The 14331-nt window shown below is 33.8% G+C and overlaps 1 long non-coding RNA gene across 1 annotated transcript; it reads left to right on the top strand.

Annotated features, from left to right (window-relative positions):
• The first annotated feature begins 1049 nt into the window (after window positions 1-1049).
• On the top strand, window positions 1050-3543 carry LOC139497313 (uncharacterized). Its single transcript, XR_011657746.1, has 3 exons — window positions 1050-1128; window positions 2227-2365; window positions 3441-3543. It is a non-coding gene; the product is annotated as an uncharacterized lncRNA (long non-coding RNA).
• The last annotated feature ends 10788 nt before the right edge of the window (window positions 3544-14331 follow it).

Genomic DNA, 14331 nt, shown 5'->3' with positions numbered 1-14331 from the left:
GTTCTTGAACAATTGAGAGGTCTTTCCTTTTGTAATGTAAAATACATGTTCAAATAGACGTAGAATGTATTAAAAAGCTTTAAAACACACTGAAAAACCTTTAAATAAGGTTAAAAACACCAAATTCGCTATATGGGACATGACCCTTGACCTTTGACCTTTTGACCTTTGTCAAGGTCATTAGTCCCCAATGTCATTGCCGAAGACCCCATGGGTCTAGGACCTTTGGTTATATAGTAAAAGATGATTTTGTCTTTCCAGAAACCTAAAACAGGTGTTATGCCCCTTAAAAAAAGGTCAAATCTCTTCGGTCAAAATATAACAAAGTTGCGCCGTAATGACCCAAACATTTTCCACTATTTAAAACTTCTGTAAGTATAATAGTTTTTGAGTTGTTCTGATAACAAGGTGTTAGGTCAAAGGTCAAGGTCAACATACACATTTGACCTTGAGGTATTTTTGAAAGTCTCATGAATTGTTGATGAATGGTGAAGATCCTAGGTCTCTACGATTTACGGTTTCTGAGTTTTGGTGGTCCACCGACACCGGTTAATTTTCAAAGGGGCATAACCCTACCAATGAGTCGTTGAATCTTTTCGAATCAAATGTAACGAAGAACCGGGGTCTGGTCCTGAACAAATTTCACCCTTCGTTTTTTTTCTATCTATTACGGTTACGGTGTTGGAACGATAACAAGGTTTTTTGGTTTCGGAGGGATTACTCCGAACCGACAAAATATTTCGACTAACAGGGTGAGTTCCGGATAGGTATTCATGACACCGATACAAAGTGAGAACATGAAAGCGACACGTCTTACGGTTTAGGCTGCTAACTTCGTCAAAGTTTGGCGGAAAAAGAATAATAATAAACAGAAGAAATACAGTAAGGTCTTTCCTTATAGAAAAAGGAAAGACCTTAATTAAAGAAAAAAACCTATAACTTGCAAAATAATTTGTTAAGAGCAGGATAAAAAACATGAGTACACCTTTCTAAGACCTGTCATATTAACGTTTGTATCATTTTTCTTTTCATACAACGTAGCTATACTGAAAGGGGATGTTAGAGTTACATGGTTGCAGCATGTTATGGATATTGTGTCTTACAATATTAAAATAGAATCCACGCAAGGTAATATAAGATTATACATAAACATCGATTTTCCACTATTCTTTTATTTAGCTTTTTATTCTGCATATTTATCCAATTATTTTGTATTATATAAACCCCATCCAAACCCTCTTAAAGGGCATGCACGATACAGCATAAACGACAGGTAGCAAATCATTCATATAAAACCAGTGCTTGTAAAGAAGTGAGTATTTTTGCTTCACACTGAACTCCTTGCCCGATATTAGAGATTAGGAATGGCAAGAAAAGCGTCCTGAGTCGGTTTCACAAAAAAACTTACAACTAAGATTGACATTAAGTTATGAACAATGCAGTATACTTAAATACGATCAATTTTAGTGACTAGTTGTTTTTGTGAAACAGGGACCAGTTCCCTTGCTTACGAAAGGAGTAGGTCCAGTAAGACCCCTTTTTGGCCCCAAAATATAGTAGTTTTACAAAATTGTTAAAATGTAAACTTTAAGTTATTTATTAGACAGTAGAATGCTTCTGCTACATACATATGGGTAGGTTTTGACAATACAATGCACATATATCGGGTACTAGCATCATTAAGTCATGCTAAATTACTGAAATCTTCACAATTCTAGCATTTTAGTTAAATTTTAGACGGTTTTCGTGTAAAACAAAAGTGACCGCATTCGTGTTCATCCTTAATATTGAAATGTAAGGTGTATTTTATGATAATACATAACATATAAAAAGGTTGAGGATGAACACGGATGCGACCACTTTCATTTTTACCAAAAACCATCTGAAAAGTGACATTTTTCGGCATATTAGGTAGATTTTTCATATTTGAGCTTGAATCGGATCGTTTTTAATGATTAAATCTGTTAAAATCGTTCACATAAAGTAATTGATACAAATAAAATAGACACTTAAGTGTTTAAAAAGTGGTCAAAATCTTTCGTCAGATGAACCTGAAATTTGAGGCCAAAATCGGTCCTTACCGGACCTACTCCTTTGAGGCCAAAATCGGTGCTTACCGGACCTACTCCTTTGTCCAATTGGCTCGTGTTTGTGAATGCTAAGGTTGACAAGGAGAAAAGTTGTAAAACATCTATTTTAGAAAATTATATGTTTCTATCTTTATAGATGATCTTCACGATATATACCGGATTCATTTCCTATTAAAAGCAAAGACAGGAGACGTATATTTTGCTGACGACTTGAACGGATATGGATGTTGGTGCGGGCAGACAGGAAATGGTATGTCCGTTGACAAATTAGACAGGTAATTTTTGAACTTTTACATTAATTCAAAATGATCTAAAACTGAGTTTGCCTTATATTTGTTGTTGTTATTGAAATAACATCTCACATGTGTAAGCTTAAGTTTCACATGCCTTTCACTCCCTCGATGTTCTCGTGGTACATGTAGCTTGTTTGCCTCCAGTATGGGATGTCATAGGCCCGGACCGGGTGAATCCAAAGACTTTAAAATTGTTATTTGCTGCTTCTCCGCACCTTAAAGAAGTAAGATAAAAGTGTCAAAATAATGTTTCCGAGTAAGATGACAATGTTTCCGAGAAAGATGACAATGTTTCCGAGTAAGATTACAATGTTTCCGAGTAAGATGGCAATGTTTCCGGAGTAAGATGACAATGTTTCCGAGTAAGATTACAATGTTTCCGAGTAAGATGACAATGTTTCCGAGTAAGATGACAATGTTTCCGAGTAAGATGACAATGTTTCCGAGTAAGATGACAATGTTTCCGAGTAAGATGACAATACAATGTTTCCGAGTAAGATTACAATGTTTCCGAGTAAGATGACAATGTTTCCGAGTAAGATTACAATGTTTCCGAGTAAGATGACAATGTTTCCGAGTAAGATTACAATGTTTCCGAGTAAGATGACAATGTTTCCGGAGTAAGATGACAATTTTTCCGAGTAAGAGGACAATGTTTCCGAGCAAGATGACCTATGCGGACTGGCAAATTGAAAGTCCGTCTCGGTTTGTTGGTTTTAGTACAAAGCACGTTTAATATTCATATTACATGAACGTGTTATCGTCCTGAATATGCATATTAGCTTGCCACTGGACGTTAAGCTGCAATCCATCTTCACATAACATTTAGTAAATGGGAGACGATGTTACAAAGACTTTTGACTGCAATACTTTGAAGCATTTTGTATTTTAAAGCCTGCCTATGTAAATGTAAGACTCTGCAGTCGCAGTAATATTAATTTTGTTTAAAACTAATTTTGAAACAGAACAATCAGCGATTGACTTTTGGAAGTATAAATGTGGAAAACATTTGTAAAAATGACCATGGTTGAATATCAGCTTATAATTTTATTTTTAGATGCTGTTGGCAACACCATATGTGCCTTCGAAATATTTTTGCCAAGAAATGCCCGCATTCATCTCGATATTACTCGTATGGAACTTGTTTTTTGAAAACAATTACCTGTCGTAAGTACATCTCTGCATTCGTAAGACACACACACATATGAACACAACTGATTTGTTTAAAATATGATCGATAATTTAAAAGTAAAGAATAGAGACAAAGCAATAAGTCTTGCTACTGTCAGCATCGATATCCGTATAAGGTCACTATATACATATATTTTAGGAGCGGATCCAACATTTTACAAAGCGGGGATTCCCTAACCCAGGACAAAAAAAGGGGGGGTCCAACTATATGTCCCCATTCAAATGCATTGATCGGCAAAAAAGGGGAGGGTTCCAACCCTTGGAAACCACCCCCCCTTTTCCCCCTGGATCCGCCAATGCATTTAGCCCTAATTAGCTTTTATTAATTCGAGTACTTTTGTTCTGTTTTCTGGTACGGAACAAATATTTTTGAATTCAGTTGTTCACGATGTTCTTGTTCTATGCTTCAGATATAGATCTAAAAATACTTTTGGAGGTGCATTTGATGTTTTTTACATTTATAAAAAAAGAAAATATGTAAGATTTCCGACGAGACAACTATCCATAAGAGGACAAATGACACATAAATTAACAACTTTAGGTTACCGTACGGCCTCCAACAATGAGCAAAGCCAATTTCGAATAGTTAGCTATAAAAAGCCCCGAAATGACAAATGTAAAACCATTCAATAGAGAAAACTAACGGAATATCGAATTTTGTGTTGACTGTTGACATCTGAACTTACTCAGCTACATATTATTGATTTGGCATAGCCAAGTGTGCAAGTCAAGGTGTGAAGTAGAAGGACACATTCTATGAGTGTTGTGAGATTGTAAATTGCAACAAACCATTTTAGATTCGTACATGAATATCAGAAAAAGGACACAAAATCGAAAACCGAATCCGAGTTTCTTATATATACATGTAACATCTACTGATCTGTGTTGAATGCCGTACTTTGACCTATAATTGTTTACTCTTAATACATTGCAATTTTGATAGAGAGTTGTCTTATATGTATGCTTTACTACTCCAGTAAAATCCCGACAAGCAGCTGTACAACCATTCAAAAATACAACGTTATGTTGTATAATTTTGCCAAAAATAGAACACGTAACAATGAGTACCTTACGCATCAATTAGTCACGTGGCTTCTTTTAGTCACGTGATTTATTCGTCGCTTTAAGTACATTTCATTTTTTGTTTGTTACAGATGACAGTGATCCTTGTAAATTAAATTTCTGTAGATGTGATAAAGAGGCAGCAATCTGTTTGTCAGATGTTAAACACGAATATAACGAAAAATGGAAGACCGACAGTAAGACATATTGCAATGATACACAAATGAGAAATTGACATGAACCGGAAGTAAGAATGAGAAAGTGACATGAACCGGAAGTAAGAATGAGAAAGTGACATGAACCGGAAGTAAGAATGATAAAGTGACATGAACCGGAAGTTAGAATTAAAAAGTGACATGAACCGGAAGTAGGAATGATAAAGTGACATTAACCGGAAGTAAGCATGAGAAAGTGACATGAACCGGAAGTAAGAATGATAAATAGACATAAACCGGAAGTGTGAATGATAAATAGACATGAACCGGAAATAAGAGTGAGAAAGTAACATGAACCGGAAGTAAAAGTGAGAAAGTGACACAATTCTAACGAAGGAGTGACACATTATTGAGACAGAGGATTGCTGAATGATTCGTAAGCAATTTATTGAGAACAACAATTTTTGTTTACTGTTTCTCTTACAGGAAAACGCGTTGCTATCTGTTATAAAAGATCAACGGTCGACTACACGATATTACAACATGTTGATACGTTGCTGTTCAAGATTTTCAATTGCTAAATATTAAACGAATAATGAAATTTAACCTTTCACCTTGAGTTAGCTTCTCCGCAGGTTGGGATAATGAGAAATTGACATGAACCGGAAGTAAGAATGAGAAAGTGACATGAACTGGAAGTAAGAATGAGAAAGTCGCATGAACCAGAAGTAAGAATGATAAAGAGACATGAACCGGAAGTAAGAATGAAACAGTGACATGAACCGGAAGTAAGAATGAAAAAGTGACATGAACCGGAAGTAAGCATGAGAAAGTGACATGAACCGGAAGTAAGAATGATAAAGAGACATGAACCGGAAGTATGAATGAGAAAGTGATATAAACCGGAAGTGAGAGTGAGAAAGTAACATGAACCGGAAGTAAGAATGAGAAAGTGACACAATTTAAAACGTAAGAGTGACACACATTATTGAGATAGAGGATTGCTGAATGATTCGTTAGCAATTTATTGAGAACAAATTTTTTTTAACTGTTTCTCTTACAGAAAAACGCGTTGCTATCTGTTATAAAAGATCAACGGTCGACTACACGATATTACAACATGTTGATACGTTGCTGTTCAAGATTTTCAATTGTTAAATATTAAATGAATAATGAAATTTAACCTTTCACCTTGAGTTAGCTTCTCCGCAGGTTGGGATTATTCTGTGTTGTTTGAGATGATACCCATTGTGAATTGTATAAAAAGTCAACAAAGTCAACAAAAGAATAGATAACAAATTTCAAAGCAGATCGTCAACTTCAAATGTCCTCACAGTCGTCCGTTTATTGTTGAGTATGTGATGTTCAAACCATGCTGTCGGGTGAAATTGTCAAAATAATTAAAACGGCTACACGATAGAATTATTTTGATTGTTATACTATCCTGTAGTACGGTTATTCAGTCATTGTCATATTATCATCTCGTTTCGAAACATATGCATTTATATGAATTAGTAAATTAGTGCTACAACATAATGATGTTCTATTGATAGTAAAAATTTCGTTCTCAATATTTAAAAAACACATTATTGAATAAATGATAATTGGACACAGTAAAATCTCCTTCATTAAACTTATCTGCTCTCTGTCTTAAACATGTTACAAAGATTTACAACAATGAGGAAAAACATATCACATAGTCGTCCATAAAAGGCGCCGACTATATACGAATCAATTTAATTAAAAATTTACCGTATAAATCAAAATAATTTACTTCAGGAAAGAATAGAATAGACATGCACAAACAATAACCACTGAACGACAAACAACTGATTTGGGACAGGTACAGAAGGAATTTTGTGGGGTTAACACGTTCATGGGCACCGAACCAACACTATAAACAGGGACAGTAGTTTTACAACACACCATATGAACAAACTATAAAAATCAGTTGAAAAGGGGTTAACTCATCTGATCTATACAAAGCATAACGATGTCTTACAAAAACACAGTCTGGAATGGTATACAAAATACAGATCTGAACTACGATTTTTCTGATGAACGAGAGATAACTAAACCTTAGATCTAATAAATCGTTCATAAGACTTAGTATGTATTAAATATAAAATGTATTTACCAAAATTCCAAACTCTAATGTAAATTAAAAAAAAATGATGTCCATAAAACCTGGAAAAGACAAACGTACGACTATATGAACGAACGGAAAACAAATGTATTATTCCTGACTTGGTACATACCTGTACAGGTAAACTATTGATACCCATATTAAGTAGATATAAGAAGATGTGGCATGAGTGCCAATGAGACGACTCTCCATGCAAGTAACAATTTGTAAAAAGTAAACCATTATAGGTCAACGTAGGGCCTTCAACACGTAGCCTTTGCTTATACCGACCTGCAAGCTACCAAGGTCCCCAACAATGACAAGTAAGAGTAAAACCATTCAAATGGGAAAACCAACTGTCTAATCTAAATCGAAAACGAGAAACAAAAAACATTTATGAATCGCATCAACAGACGACAACCACTGAACATCAGGTTCTTGTCTTAGGACAAGTGCAATCAACCGTTTTAATAGGTACCAACTTTCACACTTACCTGAAACAACAGTGTAACATCACAACATAGCAGAACTTTTTTTTGTATAAGTTATTTGTAACCTCTCTGAAAATCTCTATATTAAAGTGATCAATATTCGCTTACCAACAAACTACGTTCTGAATAACACACATATAAGAGTCTTCGGGGAACTCAGTTGCTGAGTGGAATACATCAAATAACAATCATTGGTCTTACATAAAAACTTTTACAAATCATATTATATTACCGCATTTTACCTGATTTTATGAGCTTCAAAAGTACATGATGAATAAAAATTAAAGCAAATGGTTTCAATTTTAATGTCATTATACAATGTCTACCTTAAAATGCAGTTATTACTACATTTTTTTACAATGGTGATTAAATCAAGAGCATTATTAAACAGCTGCGTTGAAATACAATTTAAAACTAACTATAAAAAAATGGAGAACTAATTATCGAAATAATAAATGAATAAACTGCTAAGAAAAATACTGCAATTATATCCCTTTGACCGCTTTACCGATAGGTTGTAGCTAATTTTTAAAACATGTTTGCTAAAATGGCGTAATTAACGAATACACGCATTATATCATTTGTTTGTAATAAAATCTAGCTAGTCGACAATACTATAATTCATCTTTTAAAAAATGTGCTTTAGATCTAGTTTAAACATCATTGGGATATGTTTTGACAGAAGATTATTTTAAATCCGAGAGAACGACCTTATTCTTACAGAAGGCATGTGTCATTGATATTTTAAAAAAGCACTACCAGGGATTGAACAGTCATACAAACGATTTTGAAAAGAAAAGTAAATGAGAAACTTCACCAAAACCAACATCCGAAAAGACACCAATAGTTAAAAAAAGATGTACGTTTTAAGCAAATTCGAAAGTGCACTCAAGTACTCTGTGGGGTGATAAGAAGATTGTTTTGTAGATAGATGGTACGGTTTTAGCTACAATCAGTTATGTCTTGTTCGAAAGGCAAAACAATTCATCAACAATGGATACGAACTCAACCGATATTTTGCTCAAAGCTTCTTCTGAAAGGCTAATTATCAACATGTATTATTCGTTTACCACAGCATAACAATTGACACAAAGCATATAACTGTAGGTTATCTAGGATGCCTATGAAATTCCTTGTGAGTTTCTATTGACAGTATATCATGAATATAAAAGTGCACCAGATCTCATTCGTATAAAAGAAATTTCATTTTCAACACAAATGTTGTTACATATGTTAAAAGATGTTTAAAAAGGCTGTTTGAAAAACAACAAAATTTGCCAAAATATTTTATGACGGTAATTTGTAACGTATTTGATATACATATGTTATTAAAAGCCTAAGAAAAAAAGAATTAAAAAGCAACACGCGGTCAATCATATATTTATCTACTTTCGTCGTCTTATAAATCTATAAAAGAGAGGAAAAAAATAAGATCAAACAAAGAAGTTCTTGCGACGATCAGATTTCATACGACAAAGCAATGCATAAGCAGTAAATCACATCATTCAAACAGTATGCTTATTTCAAAATGTCTTGAATGATTTTGATTATTTGATTTAATATCGGAGACCTTTATAGTGTGTGATAACATTGTGTGAGGGAATTCGACGTTTGATGTACCACTGTTCACTCCAGTGCAATTTATGACAATACCACTGCATCAATCAGAATTATTTTTTTTGCAGTGTTTTAAGAAATGATTTTGCTTTGTTGTCGCGTTTTATTTGTGAAACATTCAATGTTTTAAAAAGGCGAATTTTCTTTATAAAGTCAATGATTATGTTGACTTTTGAAGGCCAAACTTTCTACAGCCTTAAATACGCTAATGAAAGATCCAAAAACTATACCAATACATAACGACATGTTTATGAAATTATAACAAATCTATTGGTTAACAAATTTTTACTCGTTATTGCAAAATAATGAACTTAATATATCTGACATTTTCTCCCTACCCAGTTTACCCCTATACATTTTTATGATGTGGACTGGTCATTGTTATTGAATCGTAGGCAATTTGATTGGATTAAGTTGTTATTAGTTTACCTTCAAACTTGTTAATGCTTTTCATACATGACTATTGATTAATTAGAACGTGCATGAATGTGTACGGTAACTAAAATGACCTTCAAACTGGACACTGGACGAGTCAATATTATGTTTTATCAATGAAAGTTAAGGCATGAAAGGTAAGAATTGCCACTTATTCGATTTTCACAAAATTTTCGGAATATACAGTTGAAAGGTTATGTTTTAAAAGCCTATTGTGAAGAGCAAAGAGAAAGTTTACAAATAATACGTTTTGTTCCATTAAACAAGTCATTTTTGTAAGAGAAATATCGAAATATAGTTTACGCACGACTACGGCAGGTAAAATTATTATTTATCATAATAAAAAAAAGCATTTTTCAGTCTCATTGGAATATGTTGATTACAATTAATCCCAAACTTAAGAAGTAAGTAACTAAAGTCAAAATATGTCCGATCTGCCTATTTCTGCACATCAAAAGTCAATACGATCGTTTTAAAGTCAATTTCGTCTACCTCACAAAATCTTGTTAGGCACTATAGCCGGGAATATTATTTGTGTGTAACCTTAAGTTTCTCAAAAAGCTGACTTTTTTATTTGTTTTTACATCTGGTTTAAATTGATTTGTTAGATACAAGATATCGGTATACTGCATATTTAGATACTCTTAAAAATCTGAAAATGTGGATGAACTATATAAAAGCAACTCATAAAAAATAAAAAAGTAAAATAAGTATATTTATGTGGCATCACAAACATGAAACATGTAGGTAAAAACACGTAACATAAGTTCAGTAGTATGTTTGAATTGTGTATCAGGCATTTGTCTTCAAACTTCCCTTATGTCATGCACATCTGCATAATCTGTCACATTTGCCCCTATGCTAGATCTTAAAAGGAGTAGGTTCAGTAAGACCCCTTTTTGGCCCCAAAATATAGCAGTTTTACAAAATTGTTAAAATGTAAACCTTTAGTTATTTATTGGACAGTAGAATGCTTCTGCTACATAAATATGGGCTGTTTTTGACAATACAATGCACATATATCCGGTACTAGCACCATTAGGTAATGCTAAATTACTGAAATCCTCATAATTCTAGCATTTTAGTTAAATTTTAGACGGTTTTCGTGTAAAACGAAAGTGGCCGCATTCGTGTTCATCCTTAATATTGAAATGTAAGTTGTATTTTATGATAATACATAACATATATAAAGGTTGAGGATAAACACGGATGCGGCCACTTTCATTTTTACCAAAAACCATCTGAAAAGTGACATTTTTCGGCATATGAGGTAGATTTTTCATATTTGAGCTTGATTCGGATCGTTTTTAATGACTAAATCTGTTAAAATCTTTCACATAAACTAATTAATTCCAATAAAATAGACACTTAAGTGTTTAAAAAGTTGTCAAAATCTTTCGTCAGATGAACCTGAAATTTGAGGCCAAAATCGATCCTTATCGGACCTTTTCCTTTAAAGTAAAGCAAAACAAAATACATTGTTACAAGATGTCCTCGCATATGTAATTGTTTAGTTGCAAAACAATCTTTATAAGGAGAGTCTTCCTTAGTCAATTCAAATATGTAACAACATAAAAGTGACATCACAACGGCCTTGTTTACAATACGAATAACCAGAAAAAGAGCGGGAAAAAGACACAAGAGGGACAGTCAAACTTATAGATCAAAACGAAATTGACAACGACATGGTTAAAACTGAAAAGACAAACAGACAAATAATAGTACACAAGACACATCATAGAAACTATACACTAAGCAACACAAATCTCATAAAAACAGGGAGTGTTCCCAGTTGCTCCGGAAGAGTAAGTTGGAACCGCTCAACATGTGGCACCTGTGGTGTTGTTTATGTTATTAGAAACCCGTAGACTTGCTACATGTCCCTTCCTAATTATGTTTTTTTCTTTTTTTTTCAATTTTGCCCCTTTAATAATTTTACTGCTATAACTAGGAGATTGCAATTATACTGACATCTGCAGGGCAATCAGTAGGCTGGCACTTATCAGTAAACATATAAATTAGTAAGAGTGAAATAATAGAAAGGGAATTGTAGCAAGTCTAATAAACCCGGTAAATAGTCTAATTCGGTAGGTCATATTCGTTAAAAGGGAACATGATTATTCTTACGAGATAAAAAACATATTCGATATCATCTGTGAAACGGATATTCCATAACTGTCAACCAACATATGATGGTGACCGTAACATTTACAAAGAGATGATTTCAACTTCAGGATTTGGAACTCTTGTTTCAATAGCTTCCTTGTGAGCAGCACCCTTTCATCAAGGAAATTATGATAGGACATACAAGCCCGGGAATATCGTATTAATTTTGAGATATTCGGGCGTTGATGGTGTGATCTACATAGTTATGTGTATCACTCCTAGCTTTTATCTAATGCATCACTATAACTAATATATGTTGAAAGGAAAGTAGCATTTTATTCCTTAACATTGTAAAAAGAGAAGCAAAAAATACCAAAGGACATTTTAAAGTCGGAAAAAGACAACAAAGAAACGTGTACAGAATCTAAAGAGAGATTCAAAATAACAAGAATATATTCTTCTTGTCTATGTATAACACAATTAAAAACAAATGAAATTTGTTCGCTGATGTTTTGAAATCATACAAATTATGGTTTGTAGTGCAGCAGGCATTTTAAAGGTTTCGTGTCCTTCATTTTGTAGGATAGTGTTCAGTACAGTTGTAGTTAGAACAAACACGTGCAACCGACGTTATTTTGATCACATACACATTTAAAACCGGCAGCCGATAATGTTATAGACAAACAATACATTATTGAACACGTTTACCATGGCATCGTTCTAACTGGCTAATGGGAAGAACTGCCTCCCTATCTCATCTACTTACAGCTTGAAAGTTTCTACTAGTCAAGGGCTGCAATTCGATTACAATTGATTGATTATTGAGTACAAATAACAGCCACAAATTTACAGGTAAATCTATATACCATGTATACCCGCATAGTAAATCAGCCATATTTTTGGTGTTAGAATTCAATGTACAATACAATACAATGGACAGCAATATTGCAATACAATAACCACAAATTTTTGTTCGCATAAATTTAGGGTGCCAGCATGCCCTCCTTTTATTTAAAATATTGATACGTAACAAAATTTCAGTAGTTTTGATACCTCATGCTAACTTGTACAAAATTATTTGACCGCATTGACCAAAACTGACAATATGTGCCCTTCAATTTGTAAATCTATATACCCGAATAGTAAATAAGCCATATTTTTATGTCGGGATTCAATGTATAATACAATGGACAGTAATATTGCAATATAATAACAACAAATTTTTATTCGCATTAATTTAGGGTGCCAGCATGTCCTCCTTTTATTCAAAATATTAATACGTAACAAAATTTCAGTAGTTTTGATACTTCATGCTGACTTATACAACAAAATTATTTGACCGCATAGACCAAAAACTGACCTGCCTATGTGCACTTTAATTTAAAAATCTATATATATCCGCATAGTAAATCAGCCATATTTTTGATGTCTGGATTCAATATATAAAATAAATGACCGCTGTTTGGATAGCGCCTTTATGTCTTCTCCTGGCACTCCTGCGAACATGTTAGTAGGACGGCAAATGTAATCAATAAGGAAAACAGTTAATGCCAATTTTTTTCCGCATCAATTGAGAATGTCAGCGTTTCATCTCTGTATTCATAATATTGAACAGTCACTAGGGTGTGTAAAACAAAACTATTAGGCTGCATCATCCAAGTACATGTACCAACACTGACATGTACGAATTCATTTGTGCTTTTTAAAAATAAAAAAAATGTATATGACGTTCTCTTCTGGGAATAGTATACTGTTAATTTAATTGGTTGATTGATTTTGTTTGTAGTTAAACGTCAAGTGCCAGCTATTTCATTCAAGTGCACAAATCTCTCGACAAATCTGACGAATTTGACGAGATTGTTAGTAGTTTTACTATATTGTACATATCCGGACACTTTACAACTGTACAATTTTCGTTAGAATATTCTGCGAAAAAAGAATAGTAAATCCAATCCAAACACGTAGAATAACAATAAAATATCCATGCATGTAGGGGATAATTCATAAAGTAAAAATTAGGAAGATACAGGTAAAATACGGGGAACGAAGTAACGTCGACAAAAATGTTGATATCCCATGATATAAGAATGTTGTTCCGATACGTTGGATACCCTTTCTATCCGCCTTTTAATTAAAAATATATGATAGCCCTATGTATATGACTAATGTATATAAGAATATATAAAATAAAAAAAAAAGAATTGTGTTGTACAGTTATGAATAATGTCTAGTAGAGTATAGCGAATAAAGAAATTTGCTGTCAGAGCCTGAGAGGCCTTCTGGGGAAAAACAATGCGAATGTTGTATATACATATTTTAATAAAGCTCAAGTCTGATATGAAAAGTCGCAAAAACGATAACATTTCATAAGCAGACCTGTTTCCAGGTCTAGTCAATAGCAGACTTGCCCACAGGTCTGTTCAGAAGCAGACCTGTTCACAGGTCTGGTCAGAAGTAGACCTGTTCACAGGTCTGGTCAGAAGCAGATCTGTCCACAAATCTGGTCAATAGCAGACTTGTCCACAGGTCTGGTTAGAAGCAGACCTGTCCACAGGTCTGGTCAGGAACAGACCTGTCCACAGGTCTGGTCAGGAACAGACCTATCCACAGGTCTGGTCTGGAGCAGACCCGTCGATAGGTCTGCAGCAGTCATAAAAAGGTGGACCGTAGGTCTGGTCCACCGTTGACGAAGTTAACTTGCTGGTCTGCTTAAAAATTCTCGAGATAACTTAAAAAGCAGTCAACAAGTTAACTCTAAGTTAACTT

This window comes from Mytilus edulis, chromosome 12 (assembly GCF_963676685.1).
Source record: "Mytilus edulis chromosome 12, xbMytEdul2.2, whole genome shotgun sequence".
NCBI classification, from domain to species: Eukaryota; Metazoa; Mollusca; class Bivalvia; order Mytilida; family Mytilidae; genus Mytilus; species Mytilus edulis.
This window is presented reverse-complemented; position numbering and strand designations above follow the sequence as displayed.